Source organism: Mercenaria mercenaria, chromosome 1, assembly GCF_021730395.1.
Source record: "Mercenaria mercenaria strain notata chromosome 1, MADL_Memer_1, whole genome shotgun sequence".
NCBI classification, from domain to species: Eukaryota; Metazoa; Mollusca; class Bivalvia; order Venerida; family Veneridae; genus Mercenaria; species Mercenaria mercenaria.
Window position 1 is genome coordinate 34,594,985 of NC_069361.1, and position 14,391 is coordinate 34,609,375.

A 14,391-nucleotide genomic window follows, 5' to 3' on the forward strand; every position below is an offset into this window, starting at 1 on the left:
AACTATAAACATTTCTAAAGTTCAGTGATTTACTGCAGACACCCCAAGAACGCAAATAGTTACATATAAAAAATGTTTAAGATGAAAATTTGATACAGAAAAAAAGAGAATCAAACCAAATAGAGTTAGATGAAAATGTTTTAAGGTAAAAATTAATCGATTAGTTTATAAACAATTTCTCCTGAAAATGTACTTAGCTACATTTATCTTGCATATTAAGCCTTTTGACAAATAACTAAATAGTGTATTTTCTGCCTAAGTTCCAAATCAGTCTATATAATGATACCATGTATCTGGTAAAGAAATGATCATTCAGAACATTGCACTTGTGGGTCAGAGTAGAGTATACTCTGCATCTCAGTGTCGGCGATAAAGCTCATTCAGCACTGGTAAAATGACTATTGCAGGCCGTCCTAGTTATAATCATAGCTGATATGTGCTCTTTGTCCAACAAAGTGTTAGGAAAATCTCTCAATAGCGCAATTATAAGTCATAGAATAATTGCTTGTTTAGGGTAATGTCCCAAGCATTTTTTTTGAACTTACAAAAGCTGAATGAAAAGTTACGATCAGGTTACCCTAAACAAACAACTTTTAATTTCAGGCGTAACAACCCTGTCAATATTTAACTAAAACTGTGAAAGATTTGCCAGTATTTCACTCTCTAGGTCACATGTCTTCAAAATGTCACAGGATTGGCTTGATACATTTATATCTGCCTTTGTATGTATTCTTGGAGTTACATTGATGAGTTTCCTCAAACTTATAATAGCTAATTATGAAGCGTATTACATAATTAAAGCCAAGTTCTCTTGACCATTTCCTGTTAAACAGGATTAGCAATGCCAGTATATGCTGTAAATGCCTGTCTACAACCTGCTTGATACAATGATATTTGTTACATACGTGAACATCTCTCAGGGGTTTGCTTTCTATACCTCTACGTGCTTAAGAAACTATATTCTCTGGCTTCATTTTGATATGTCTTTGCATGATAAAACAACCCATCCTTCCAGTTGGCATGTGCGCTTCATGAATCTTTATAATACAGCTTAACCATAAGTAAAGATATCATATTCCTTGCAAACGTAATGAAACAATAGCACAACCAGATAATGCATTATAAAGAATGTTGGCTTTAAGTCCGCATACTTTGATGTGTCTTCTCCTGTTGGATTTTGCCCTTGTTTTTATGCCAAAAAAAAAGACGGCTTACTACGGAATTAGTCAGCATGTACCAGAACTGTTTGGAACGGCCAAATGAAGCTACAGCTAACAACTAGCAAACTGTTTTACCATAAAAAAACAAGGTGTATCAGTATTGGTTGCTCGTAACATTATCCTTTCTGTTTAGTGTCTGTATACCTTAATTGTGACCCTTGCATTGCTTAATTCTGTTGAATCTAGATTGACCAGTATTGACACTTGACTTTCATTACTATGTACACTTCATAGATCCAATTAAATGCCAGTGAGTGCAAAAACACATTACATTCATGTATAAGAAATATAAATTTGTCAAGCAAATGTATTAGAGAAGTAAACCTGCATGTATTACAATTCTTAGATATCTATTGAAAGGGTGTAAAAATCAGTTTCTTTTATTTTATGGGTCTTTGGATGAGTCATTTGATTTGAAACATAATTATGTCATATTATATTGTTATATAACATACAAAAATTATCCATTGCAGGGCCTCTCTTTTTATATAAATATATTGCCGATACATAGGTTAACTCGTGGACCTAAACATGTGAATATTTTTTACTTTTTGATATTTTATACATAAGATCCATGAATTCTGTTTCTTTACTTATGTCGAGTTCAGTAATATGATATTCTAACGATTGAAATAAATTAATTTGCCCTTAAAATGTGATTTTTAACAATTTCCCCTTTAAGGACCTCATATTATTTTTCCTGAATTCCTGAGTCATGTTTATTGAATGTGTATAAAATGTAATTGAATAAATTTTGTGTCAAGGGTTATAATTGGTTAAGGTTATGAATTAACATTTTTAAAATTGTTCTAGATATATTTAATTGAAATAAATAAAAGTTAGTTCCCCTTTGGGGCCTCATGTAGCCAACAAAGAGTATTTTATAGCAAACTTTGTATATTTGTCAATACCAAATAATTGTATGTCTATGTTAGTGATATGTCATCCATATTTCGATCATATGAAACATTACTTATAGATAAATTTCAATTTAAAGGAAAAAATATTATTTTCAAAACATTTTGACCTCCCTTTTTTAAACTAATTTAAAAGGAGGTACCAGGGCAGATATAGCGTGTCTCCTCCTCTTTTAGGATTTAGGATACCTTAAAGAATTTTCCTGCAAAATTTGGTGCTTTCTCACAAAGGGGAACATCTTTGCAATTTTTGTTCCATATCTTACTCGCTATATGATTCCTCCTACTGAGCTAACTGGGTTGGTTTTAAATGCTACTATTTCTAAATTCAAAACATAATTTTTATAAAAAGATGTTTACTAACAGGAAGACTGCACATTTCAGCTGTATGAGCATTTGAATGCAAAGATTGATATTATTGTGCGTTTTATTGAAATTGAATATTATTCCATCTAAAATTATAGTTACATGAATGGTGCAATATATATTTTTGGCAATTTCTGAAATAACAGAAGAAAAATACCTTAAAAATTACCGCTAAAAGTTTAGATAAATATATATGTGACAATTATGGTTTCTTCTTAAATATCTTTTAAAAAAGCAAATGTATTAGTAACGTAGTAACGTATTTTAAAGAGTGTTACGGAAAAACATCTCACTGTCTGACAAGTAAAGAAGCATATTGTATTCTTATAGTACAAAATAACTAATATTTATTATGTTTTGGAATATTTTCTGAATAATTGATGCAAAAAAAAGGTTGTTGAAATGATAATGTAACATGTGTAATGTATGTTACATTATTATTCATCCTTCAATTAAGTGGTAACGCTGTGTCTGCAAACATTATAGATTACATAAAAATCGTTATTTCATTGATAACAATTAATTATATCATTTTATTCAGTTATAATGGTCTCAGAATTGTATTCGTTGAGTGTGGCACTGGTTCATTTGATGCAAATTAGCTAAGCAGACCTAGTTTGGAGTAAAAAATATACCATAAGAGTAACAAAATAATATTATAGAAAATACTGAGAGACTTTAAGACCAGATTGGTACATTTAAATTGATTTGAAACTTAAAAAATATTATTTAACAAAATTTTATCAGTTTGTAAAATTCTCATTAATATTCACGAATATTCAAATTAGTTAATTGATATAAAATTACTGCTATTGAAAGGCCAATGTCTTCGCTCCATCTTGATACTATTTTTTTATTGTTTTATCACCAAAGCTGACCAAATATGGCTGATTATCATCTATATGGTTGTCCTTTCTAAAAATGAACGGTTGCCATGGAAACAGTGAACTCATATATAGTTCAAAAGAGTTTTTCATGGGAACATTTTTTATTTTGAAAGAGTTGGTCCTGCCGAACAATTTGGTACCTATGAAAAAAGTCTAGGGAGGGGTGCATGGTAGACGTCATTGGCCCCCGTACTACCACTATTGGCTTGCTTGTTTGCATTCTATGCTTCTAAAGTATACCGCCTTGTAGACTTCATTGTAACTAACGTTGACCTTCTGTTCAATATTAAAATCCTCCGACTGTTGGTAAATTTCTTTTATTGCCTATAATAGTTTTGATTCTTTCCTCAGCCTACTAAAGAGTAAATGAGTACTAAAATTACGGGAAAACGTCAAAAAAAAAAAATATTTAAATTGGCAAATATTGTAATGACAAAATGCATTTTATTTCTTAGCTCCATGGTGGGTGACCCCTTTATTCTTTTATTGTAAACCGAAATTCATAGCGATTAAGCTTTAGTTTTTTATTCATTTAATTTCTCAGACGTCCATCATTATTATTAACACACAGAGGTGATCTACCATTTACATGATTTGTTAATGGATATAAACCAATGACAAAGACTGAACTTATTTTACTTTATATTGACTTTTTTTATATGTGCCAATGATTAAGCAGCTTTTTACAACATGATTTGTTTCACGTGTCGATATGTCAGTTCATATAATTTAGCAACGTTGCCGGTTTTATCCATTAAGAGTGTCATTTTAACGCTTCAGTATGCCGAATCCGGACTTTATTCTATATTTTAAGATTAAATGACGTTACGCAATCACTTTGGTTATTTTCCAATCGTGCAGATCTACTTTAAAATAAGATAATGTTGTAATTACGTCTCTTTATCATTCAAAAGCGTCACATGATTTTACATATTACGTACTTATATTACGTACTATTAAATTTCACGGTATGAAGGTAAGTTATTACGGCTTAATGATGCAATTATAATAGTCACATACGAAGAAAGTAGCCAAAAAAACGGAACAGGGCATTTGTGTATGTACACAGTATATTAATGTATAGACAACAGATGCATACACAAAAATATACGGAGGAAGTTAAACATACAGACAATAAGGACAATGCAAACTCATATACGAACATTGTGGATCACTGCCTATAAATGTAGAGTGGCAAAATATCCTCTGGGATGCTTCCTCCTCCTCTCCCCCACCCCGCCCTTACACACACCGTCTAAGCAGCCATCATACTTCGAAGTGAAATGATATTACACAGGTGAAATGCATATATCAGACTTCCATGCCAACTATACAAAATAGACTTATAACAATACGCTTGACATTCACCTCTTCAAAACATCTCATTTTCAGGCTATGTGTATATAAGATTGAGAGGAACCGTATACTTGATAAACAGTCATTAAAATGGACCTACTTTTATGAGCTTCAGACGCCGTGCTGTTCATACGTGCAATTAGATATATCTTATATTAAAGCAGCATGCCTCCAGATCGTTCGACATCAACAAAAAATGTTTTTTAGATATCTTGAGATAAATGCTATATTTCTAAAGAAGGCTTTAAAACTTAATTACTGACAAACTTTATGTTACGAAAACACATGAGAATTTTACTACTGTTTGCGATGAAAATCGAAAAGCGTTTGTCACGCTTTTACTCCAGGTAAACTGTCTCCATTATAAATATCTATATTTTGAAGTCATTATTCACTACTTCAGCTACAGCACTATTGGTTACGACGACTGGAAAATGTCTTTATTGCCGCGGCGGTCCAGGGTTCGATTCCCGACGCGGTCATCTTTTTTTCTTGATTTGGATCTTTTAAAATATGTTAGAAACAAAAATTGATATTCTAATGTTCATAATATGACCAAACTTCAATTTGAAAGAAAGATTATTTTTTAGCCAAATCTGGAAGCATGCTGCTTTAATACGTTAATATTATTTCTCCAGTTAGTACTAGGAGCACTATGGGACGAGATGAACTATCACCAAAGTATACATTCGGGCTTGTAGTGCACCGACATGGTATTACTATTGGATAAATAGGGTATACATTGTTATTATCAAGGAAATTCACAGTTTTCGCACATCCAATACTATAATGTATGAGGAAGAGAGATTAATATTTCAAGTGTCCTTTATGTGCCCCGATGATTAGCCTCTGGGTCAGTTATTTACTGGACATGCAAGATGAAGCAAGGTTTTTTTAGCATTAATTGCGTCAAGTCTATGTCGTTTCACTTGGTTTTAACCGCCTCGGTAGCCTAGTGGTAGAGCGTCCGCTTCAAGAGCGGGAGGGCGTGGGTTCGAGCTCCCGGCCGCGTCATATCAAAGACGTAAAAAATGGTACTAGTAGCTTCCTCGCTTGGCGCTCAGCATTAAGAGGGTAGTGCTAGGACTGGTCAGCCCGGTGTCAGTTAATGTGACTGGGTGGGGTATCATGTCACGTGTCTACGGCGTGATATTCCAGTGAGGCAGCACTATAAAGTTTGGCATTGTGCTCACTGCTACAAGTAGACACCGTCGTTTATATGACTGAAAAATTGTTGAAAAAGACGTTAAACCCGAACATACATACACACATACAAATACACACATATATTCTGCAGTGTTATCTTATCAGATGTACGATGTCAATTGTTTGATGAGACAAATAGTTATTTTATTTGACCTAGAGTTGTTAATATAAAAGGGCATTTATCTCTTCAGAAAATCTTAGATCGACTAACGTTTTTCTTCGGCAAATATTGGTAAACTTATGAAAGCATCGGCCATAGTTATACTGACTTTTGTGTGTATATTGGTTATAAATCACTCAGTATTCAAAGGCAATGAAATATGATAACAATTAATAAACCTTTGAAAGTAACGACGATATGGCTGCAATTGTTTATTAAAAATGAATGTAATAACTAGGTTCTATCGCAAAGTATTAGTATTTATTTTTAGCACCATCCAACGTTTTTTGTACACTGCTGGATGGCTATTACATACAGGAACACAAGTTATTCATAAGGGGTAAATACAATTTGAAAGCTAAGTTTTTAGCAGATGTTAGATAGTTTAGATAGAAATTTTACTAAAAATAGTGAGTCACTGCAGATAATGCTTAATTTAAAAAAAAAACATAATCACTTGTAATACCTTTTTTCTATTTTTGATAGAAACATTCTTCGAAGAATTATACCTATTCTATGTTAGGTTTTGTTGCTTAAGTGGCACTAATTGGTTCAAGGAACTTATTATTATTTACTAAACTATTTTACTGTTTATAGAAAGAATAATTTTCAAAAATTTACATTAGTTCTGAATAGTTCTTTTATATATAAACACACAGATGAAAAAAAAATCTGGCAGTACATTTTCCCGGCACTTTTATGGCGCTATAAAATGTGACATGACTTTAATGATGATTAATACATTTTTTTTAATTGTGTGATATGTCTCATTACTGACCATACAATTGCCTTTACGCGATTGTTTGAATGTTTTTATGGTTAATTTCCGAATATTGAAGTAATTTTAAAAACACAATAAGAGAGAGGTAAATTGCCTACAACAGGAAATTGTTTAGGCGCTGTCATTTCATTTTATTCGTGGTAATTTATGTAATAGAATTTTACTACGAAAGACATTTTTTTTTCAAAAGCCTTTTGTGCAATTTCATTAAAACATGATTAGATTATCTTTCGACACGGAGACATCTCGTTAAGAATTTTTTGTATCCAACACGCACGTGCAGTAACATCAAGATCTTAGATTTTATGTATGAACGATGTCCAAAACAAGGATTCCAAACAAAATATGTAAGACATTTGAATTTTGGAAATTCAATTGTGCCGCTATCCTTTACGATAAGTAATCAAACATAAACGGACGAATCAAAAGGTTAAATGACCTGGTGGGGAATCAACGTGGCGTTATTTGAAACGACAAAAATAGGGATGTCTACTTTATGGTTTTCCTTTGAACTACCGGTCTTGTACATTAACATTTCCCAAGGGTTGATACAATGATATGCTTTTTTAATTCATATTACAGTCATTTAAACTATATGCCGAACTTTCATTTTACGTGTTTGGACAAATCAATAAACAGATCAAAATCTTCTATAGATGTTCGTTTTTACAGAAATTCTGAAAGTTTCACTGTCCTATATTGAAGTTTCCATTCCATAACTAGAAACTTTTGAACGGTTTCAAATTAAAAAGACATACAATTGTATTGACATATCTTCCAAACTAGAACCATTGTTATTACTCATGTCTTATTTTCATTCGAGTATTTTTAATTTTCTTTGTCTTTTGTAGTCAGTTCATATTTGTTTGTTTATTTACAATATCCGTGACCTTTCTTAACCAGTTCATATAAGTTTGTCTATTCATAATTTCCGCGGCATTCTGTAGTAACAATGTCCATGGTCTTCTGTGGACATTTCATATTGAGTGGGCGGGATTCTAACGGTTGAGCCCAATCAAAACTACAGAATGCTCCGTCTCGCGATAAAATGAATCAGTCTAAAACTAAAATACTAGTAATTATGTATGGAACCAGACCACAATTAGCGAAATTGAACATCACAAGTGTAAACGTTGGTGGGTGTGACGTAAAATGCGTCGATCATGTCTGAGACCTGGGTGTAACTATGACCAATACACTCAACTTTGACCATCACATTCAGAAAAAGTGTCAGATAGCTCATGTGCAGTTACGAAACCTTAAGGCTATACGGAAACATCTCACACAAAAGTCAACTGAATCATTAGTGCATGGATTGGTTCATTCTCACATTGACTTCTGCAACAGTGTATTTACAGAAATTCCAGCCTACCAAATCAATAAACTACAGCGAGTCCAAAATCTTGCCGCTAGAGTAGTCAAGAATGCTTCCTATGAACAACGAAGTGCCGAACTTCTGAAAGAATTACACTGGCTTCCAGTTAAGGCTAGAGTCATATTCAAAGTCTTAGTAATAGTCTTCCGTGTCATCAATGGCACCGCTCCAGTATATCTGAGGGAAATGTTTGTACCTACTCGACAACGATACAGACTTCGCTCACAAAGTGACACTAACTTTTACATCCCTAGATGGCGAACAAAATTAGCAGACAGATCTATGGCAGTCGTTGGTCCCAAATGGTGGAACGATCTACCTAGCTATCTGAAAAACATTCAGTCTGAAGCCAGCTTTAGATCAAAACTGAAAGCACATTTATTTAGGCAGTTTCATGAACAATCAGTGTAGTCTTGTTAAAATACAAAATATCAGAAGTGGTGTAAAATAGTATTTATACATGTCCAAATCTCTAAATCTAAGTTCTAGAATCATGTTCATATTTTGTATGTATATATTTTAAATATGTGTTATGTAATTGTAAAGCGCAATAGCATATTTTATCATTTTTGCGCTATATAAATGTCATGTATTTTGTCTACCGACTCCCTTCGGAATGTATTATGTACAGATTTTATTTCATAGTGATATTTACTACATGCATATAGATTGATAATTATAAATGTGTTTTATGCAGAAATGAACAATCACAATTTTAAAAGCCTTTGTTTTGATCTTTAAGTTCATTAAGACAAATCGAATTTGTCATGGAAACACCATTACAGAAGACACAATATGTCAAACTATAGGGAAATATTACCTGACAGATTGATTGTACAAACATGGGATACTGATGCAGAATTTGAAAGGGCCTTTGTTTAGAACATCTAATAAATTTAGTATATTATCTTTTGGCATGAGAATATCTCGTTAACTGGTAAAAAATAAAAGAAACGAAGATAGCGTATATCAACCTATTGCATTATCTTTAAAAAGATGTGACATTTTACGGATTGTAGAACAATCATGAACGTGATCATTACTTGAATAAATCAAAGCCTAGAAAAGATCTGCGGAGGCGGAATTTTGTAGATCGTTTTCTTTATTATGTCAATGATCGCATTTCTCAATCTGAGGCATTGACAGCTCAGCTCATTGCTTGAGGTAGAGAATACTCGTTCTACGGACGTTTGAGGTAAAGAATAAAACATTGATATATTCACACGTTCGCCATATGAATCTCGCGCTTACAAGTTGTCCTATAAATAACTCTAAAATATTTATAATCAATAGAATGTAAAAATATTCCGATGTCACCAAACTTTAAGAAAAACACAAGCAATAAATGGGAAACAAATGAGTCTAAGATTTTAGTTGACCCCACGTACGAATTAGAAACAGAAATAATCTTACCGGCTAGATTTAACGCAGTCAATGATGTTACCATAGAATAAATTGGGGAACTAAAGTAACATAATCAAACAGCATGATGGAATACTTTATCATTGACAATTCATCAAAGATGTTCATGGATGGAACTACTTTATATAGCGTATGTATTTCTTTTGAGTGTTGTAATGATTTAAACTAGGATTCTATAGATTTCAGAAGTATAATTATAACTCTTGTAGAGGTTAAACTCTGCCCATCCCTTACAATACCCCTCCACAAAAACAAAGAAATATGTCTGCTATAAAATGATTATCTTTACTTGTACGATATTGGAATTTGCAGGTTAAATATCTTTTGCTAGGTGTAAACAGGCTTCTCAACATTTGCTTTACATAACAATGTTGTTTTTCTTTTATATATATGTCTTTAAAATAAACGAATATGCGTTGCTTTAATGACGTTAAAGAGGTTTTAAAATGATGTTTTAAGGTATTAGATGACTAATAGAAAACCTCCTTTTTGAAGAGTATTCAATTCCTACCATAAACCTACTTTTACTGCAATTCTTAAGGGGGCGTAGGTTCAAGCCCTACTGGGACAAAAACATTTTTCCCTTATTTTCCTTTTTTCTAGTAAGTTTTTACTTCTTTCAAGACTTATTATTGATTTCTTGTATAAAAATGGAAAAAGATGAATCTTATAAGCGATTTCTTGGTGTTCAAAGTGAATTTACTACTTAAACAGAAAGGGTAGAGTTACACATCTTTAAAAATATTGAGTTACACATGGTGAAAGTTCTCTATTTTGCTTTAACTCTTAGATTATATATTGTGGAAGAAATTTAGGTAGGTTTTATGTCTGCACTAAGGTTATTTTTAAATGAAGTAAGCAAAATTCAAAACAGAAACGCAGCATTCGACCTTATTTTTTCAATGTTGAAGTATGAATTCTGTCTCATTAAATCCGTTTACTTGAGGCACCATAGAAAAAATGATATTGACATTTTTATTTTGTGTTTTATAATTGTTTACCAATAGTTTGGTGTTTCTTTTATTTAAATTAATGGTAAAATGAGTTCTCCGCAAACGTTTTGGATAGTGGCTCTCACTTTGAAATTTGTCTCTACTTGAGATACCATAAGTTATATAAAATTTATAAAAAACGGCACGGTAAAAGTTGTTTAAAAATTGCAAAATAGTGCAAAACACGGTTACCTTTCAGAATATACCAAGCAAATGCCATTTTGTAAACATTACTATTAGTGATCTAATACCTTAAAGGAACGGCATACGCTGTTAAAATGACGTTTTAAAGGAACCGCATACACTGGTCTTTGCTTGAGTAGAGACTGTACGTTCTTTAAATAGTCATGTTCTATTTAAACGTCTGATATTTGATTATTAAGAAATGTTCAAATGATAATTTAAATCACCTACATTATCAAACGTCCTCAATATTGATTTAAATTGAGGTTTACATAATCTAGCTCTAAGTCTAAGAACATGACAATATCTTTATTCTTATTTCATTGAACGCAGCACCTGGAATATTCCTTAGCAATGCTTCAAACTAATAGGCTTGAAATGTCAATTATTTCACTTAACTTTTTCACATTTTTAGTAAGTTTACGTTTGAATACATGCACATATGAACATTTGTATGTATTTCCTTCAATAATGCAGAGCCACAAGTTCAAAAGTCATATATATAAGGAATTGAAAATTCACATGTTTTCTTTAAGAATGCATAAATTTTTGAAAATTGCAAAAAGAATTATCAGTATTTTGACATTTCATTCATTAATGATTAATTTAATGAGAAAACTGTATGGACATTTATTTCAAAATAAGTTCTGAAGTGTCACATTTTGATTAACACAAGTCTTGAGTGTCGGATCGAACAATCTGTACAGTTTAAATATAGTTGATTTCATTTATTACGTTTGCTTCAGATCTAAGATGCATTGAAATATGCCCTGACTATTCTAAATACAGTTTCAGTCTAGTCGACCTTACGGTTATGAGTGATATTAAACTGGCTTCCTCTGTAATAATTCAGACTAGTTATCAATGTCTTCTCATTGGAGTAAATAAGGAGCTCTCACAATAATAAGTATCTGCTTTTTAACGTTATTCCTTTGTAATTTTGCTGGAATTCAGCTGTCACACCTATTACGTCCAATTTCTGTAGCAGGCAGGGGATATTTGTCAATTTATTTTGAAATACATGTACTTCATGCAGTCCTGTTATTTCATAATTCATTTTTAATGAACTACAGGTAAGGATAAAGACGTTTTATTTTAGTAATTATCCAGAGATTTTATTTTAAAGTGGAATTAGTCACTCGAATCAAAAAACAAAGTTTATAAAACTGCTGGTTTGTGACTTATTATTATAAAAATCTCGAGTCGGAAATAAATTGACACAAATAATTTAAGTTTTAACTTCAAAACGAAATAGTGCGCAATATATTTCTTTTATGAATTTATTCTGGCAGTTTCAAAGGTTTTTAAAATTCTATGCAATGACATTAGGTAGTTTTAAAAATCCTCGTCCTAATGTATATCGATAACTGGACCTTAAGAAGATATACAATTACTTTCTTCTTGAAGAGGGAAATTTTTACGCAAGTATTATCAGCCATCGTGCATGGTATACAATTTATTGGTTTGTAGAATGTTAAAAAGACAAATGATTTGTAAATAAGTTTTCTAATTATCAAATGAATCTGTATTGACTTGAATTTCTAATAAATTTCAGAAGAAAGTAAGGTAGAAGTCAAGACTGAAATTACAAGTCAAAGGCGGACCAAAAACTGATAAATTTGACTACTGGATCTCAGAAATCACTCACTCTAGAGATATCTCGCGATTGATAGAATACTGTAATCGCACAAAGGGACATATTTACATACAAAAGACTAAAATCTCTTTTACACAATTAAAAATAATAAAACCCTGTAAACGAAGAACTGACACATTTGATGTTGTGTGAATTCTGAACAGTTTAAAATTAGCGAGCTGATTTACGGACATTAGAGGCGGTTCCAAATGGATAACAGTGGGTGGAGTACTGTTTGATTGCAGATTGCTCAGGATTTGGTTGTATGCTGTGTGGATTCTGGCTGTCTTGATTGCGTTGAGGAGGATCAGAAAATGTCGAAAGATTATGCCTAAATGGTATTTTGGACATATTGCATCATGCTGAAGTATGTCCCAGCATATTCGAGACTGAACTTGTTCGTTGGTATTTGTTTTTGACGAACATTGCAGCTCTTCGCTGAATCATCTCCAGCTGGGCTGTCAGCGTAAGCGGACCACACAGTCGGAGCATACTCCATCCTGGGATGGACGTATGTCTTTTAGGCTGTTGCTTTGGCACTTGGTGGATTTTAGCGGATGTTACTGCAGATGAATGCCATGGTGGGGTTTACCTTTTTGATGATGTTACGTATATGCGTTTTCCAAGAGATCGGTTGTGACGGTGACCCCGAGAAATTAAGCGCCTTCTGTAGGTTTCAGCCGGGTTCCATGTTTGCGAAGTCAAATGGATTTCTTTTGTCTGTTATGTGAATAACTTCATACTTGTCAGGATGTATTTGGAATATAACTATCATCATAGACCACATTTACGTAAAGAAAATGCTCTTTTGTTTAACATATTATAAAAAAATGAGACATATATGAACATTTGCATGCATTTCAAAGTACCTACGATTTGAAAAATTAGGGTACAGTCTGTAAAAAGTCGTGAATGTATATACCATAACAAACGGCAGACATAAGTAAAACGTACATTTTACTTGACTTGTCTTGAAAACTAATTGTGTAAGTGCCAGATTGGTTAAACTGTGGTGATCATTTATCGCAGAAGGAAAATAATATAGTCCCTTTATTCTTTCAGCGGAAAAGCGGATGCAAATATGCTAAAACTTTATTGTATGTTTTATCGCATAAAACAAATTTTCTAAAGAACCTTTAATTGCTAACAGCTCCGTACTTTAAAAAGAAACAATTATAAGGATCATATAAAGCTGCCCTGTAGGCTATTGTGACAATGCTTGAGCAATGCTATCAAACAAAAAAATTTGATAAGGAATTTAAACCCACACAATCTGATTATATTTGAAACGAAACAATTGGTAGGATCAGATGAAACTGCCTTATTGGCAATTGTGACGTTTTCCGTTTAAGATTTGTCAATAAATAGAAAAATGTAAAAATCACATACTTTATTCTACGCTACAAATTGAAAGAGAATAACTTCTCTTTAGTCAGAAAAATGTGAACTGTCAGCTGCTTGATTGTGCTGTATTATATCGGAAATATTATATATAAAAAAACATTTCAGTAACAAAGTATGAAATCAACAATTAAAATACTTTAGAATTAGAAAATATTCACCAAAAGCTACTTGACAATTTCTACTCTAGGTCAAGTTCAAAACTCAAATTTATGTACATTTCTTTTCAAGTTTTTTTTTGCTGCAAACGTATACTTGAAATATGCACAGAACATTTACGTTGTACAAAATAAAATTAAAACCCCAAAATATTTTATTATATCTCTATATAAGTAATTACATGTTATATCAATAGCTTTGTATATAAGAAATATACCCTTCTATAATAACGGGTAATTTTGACATGTTAGTAATTTTAGCCAATTTTTAGCCATAACGTCATCCGCGTTAATCATGTTTACATCTTTTTCAAAGTTGTCTACTTTATAA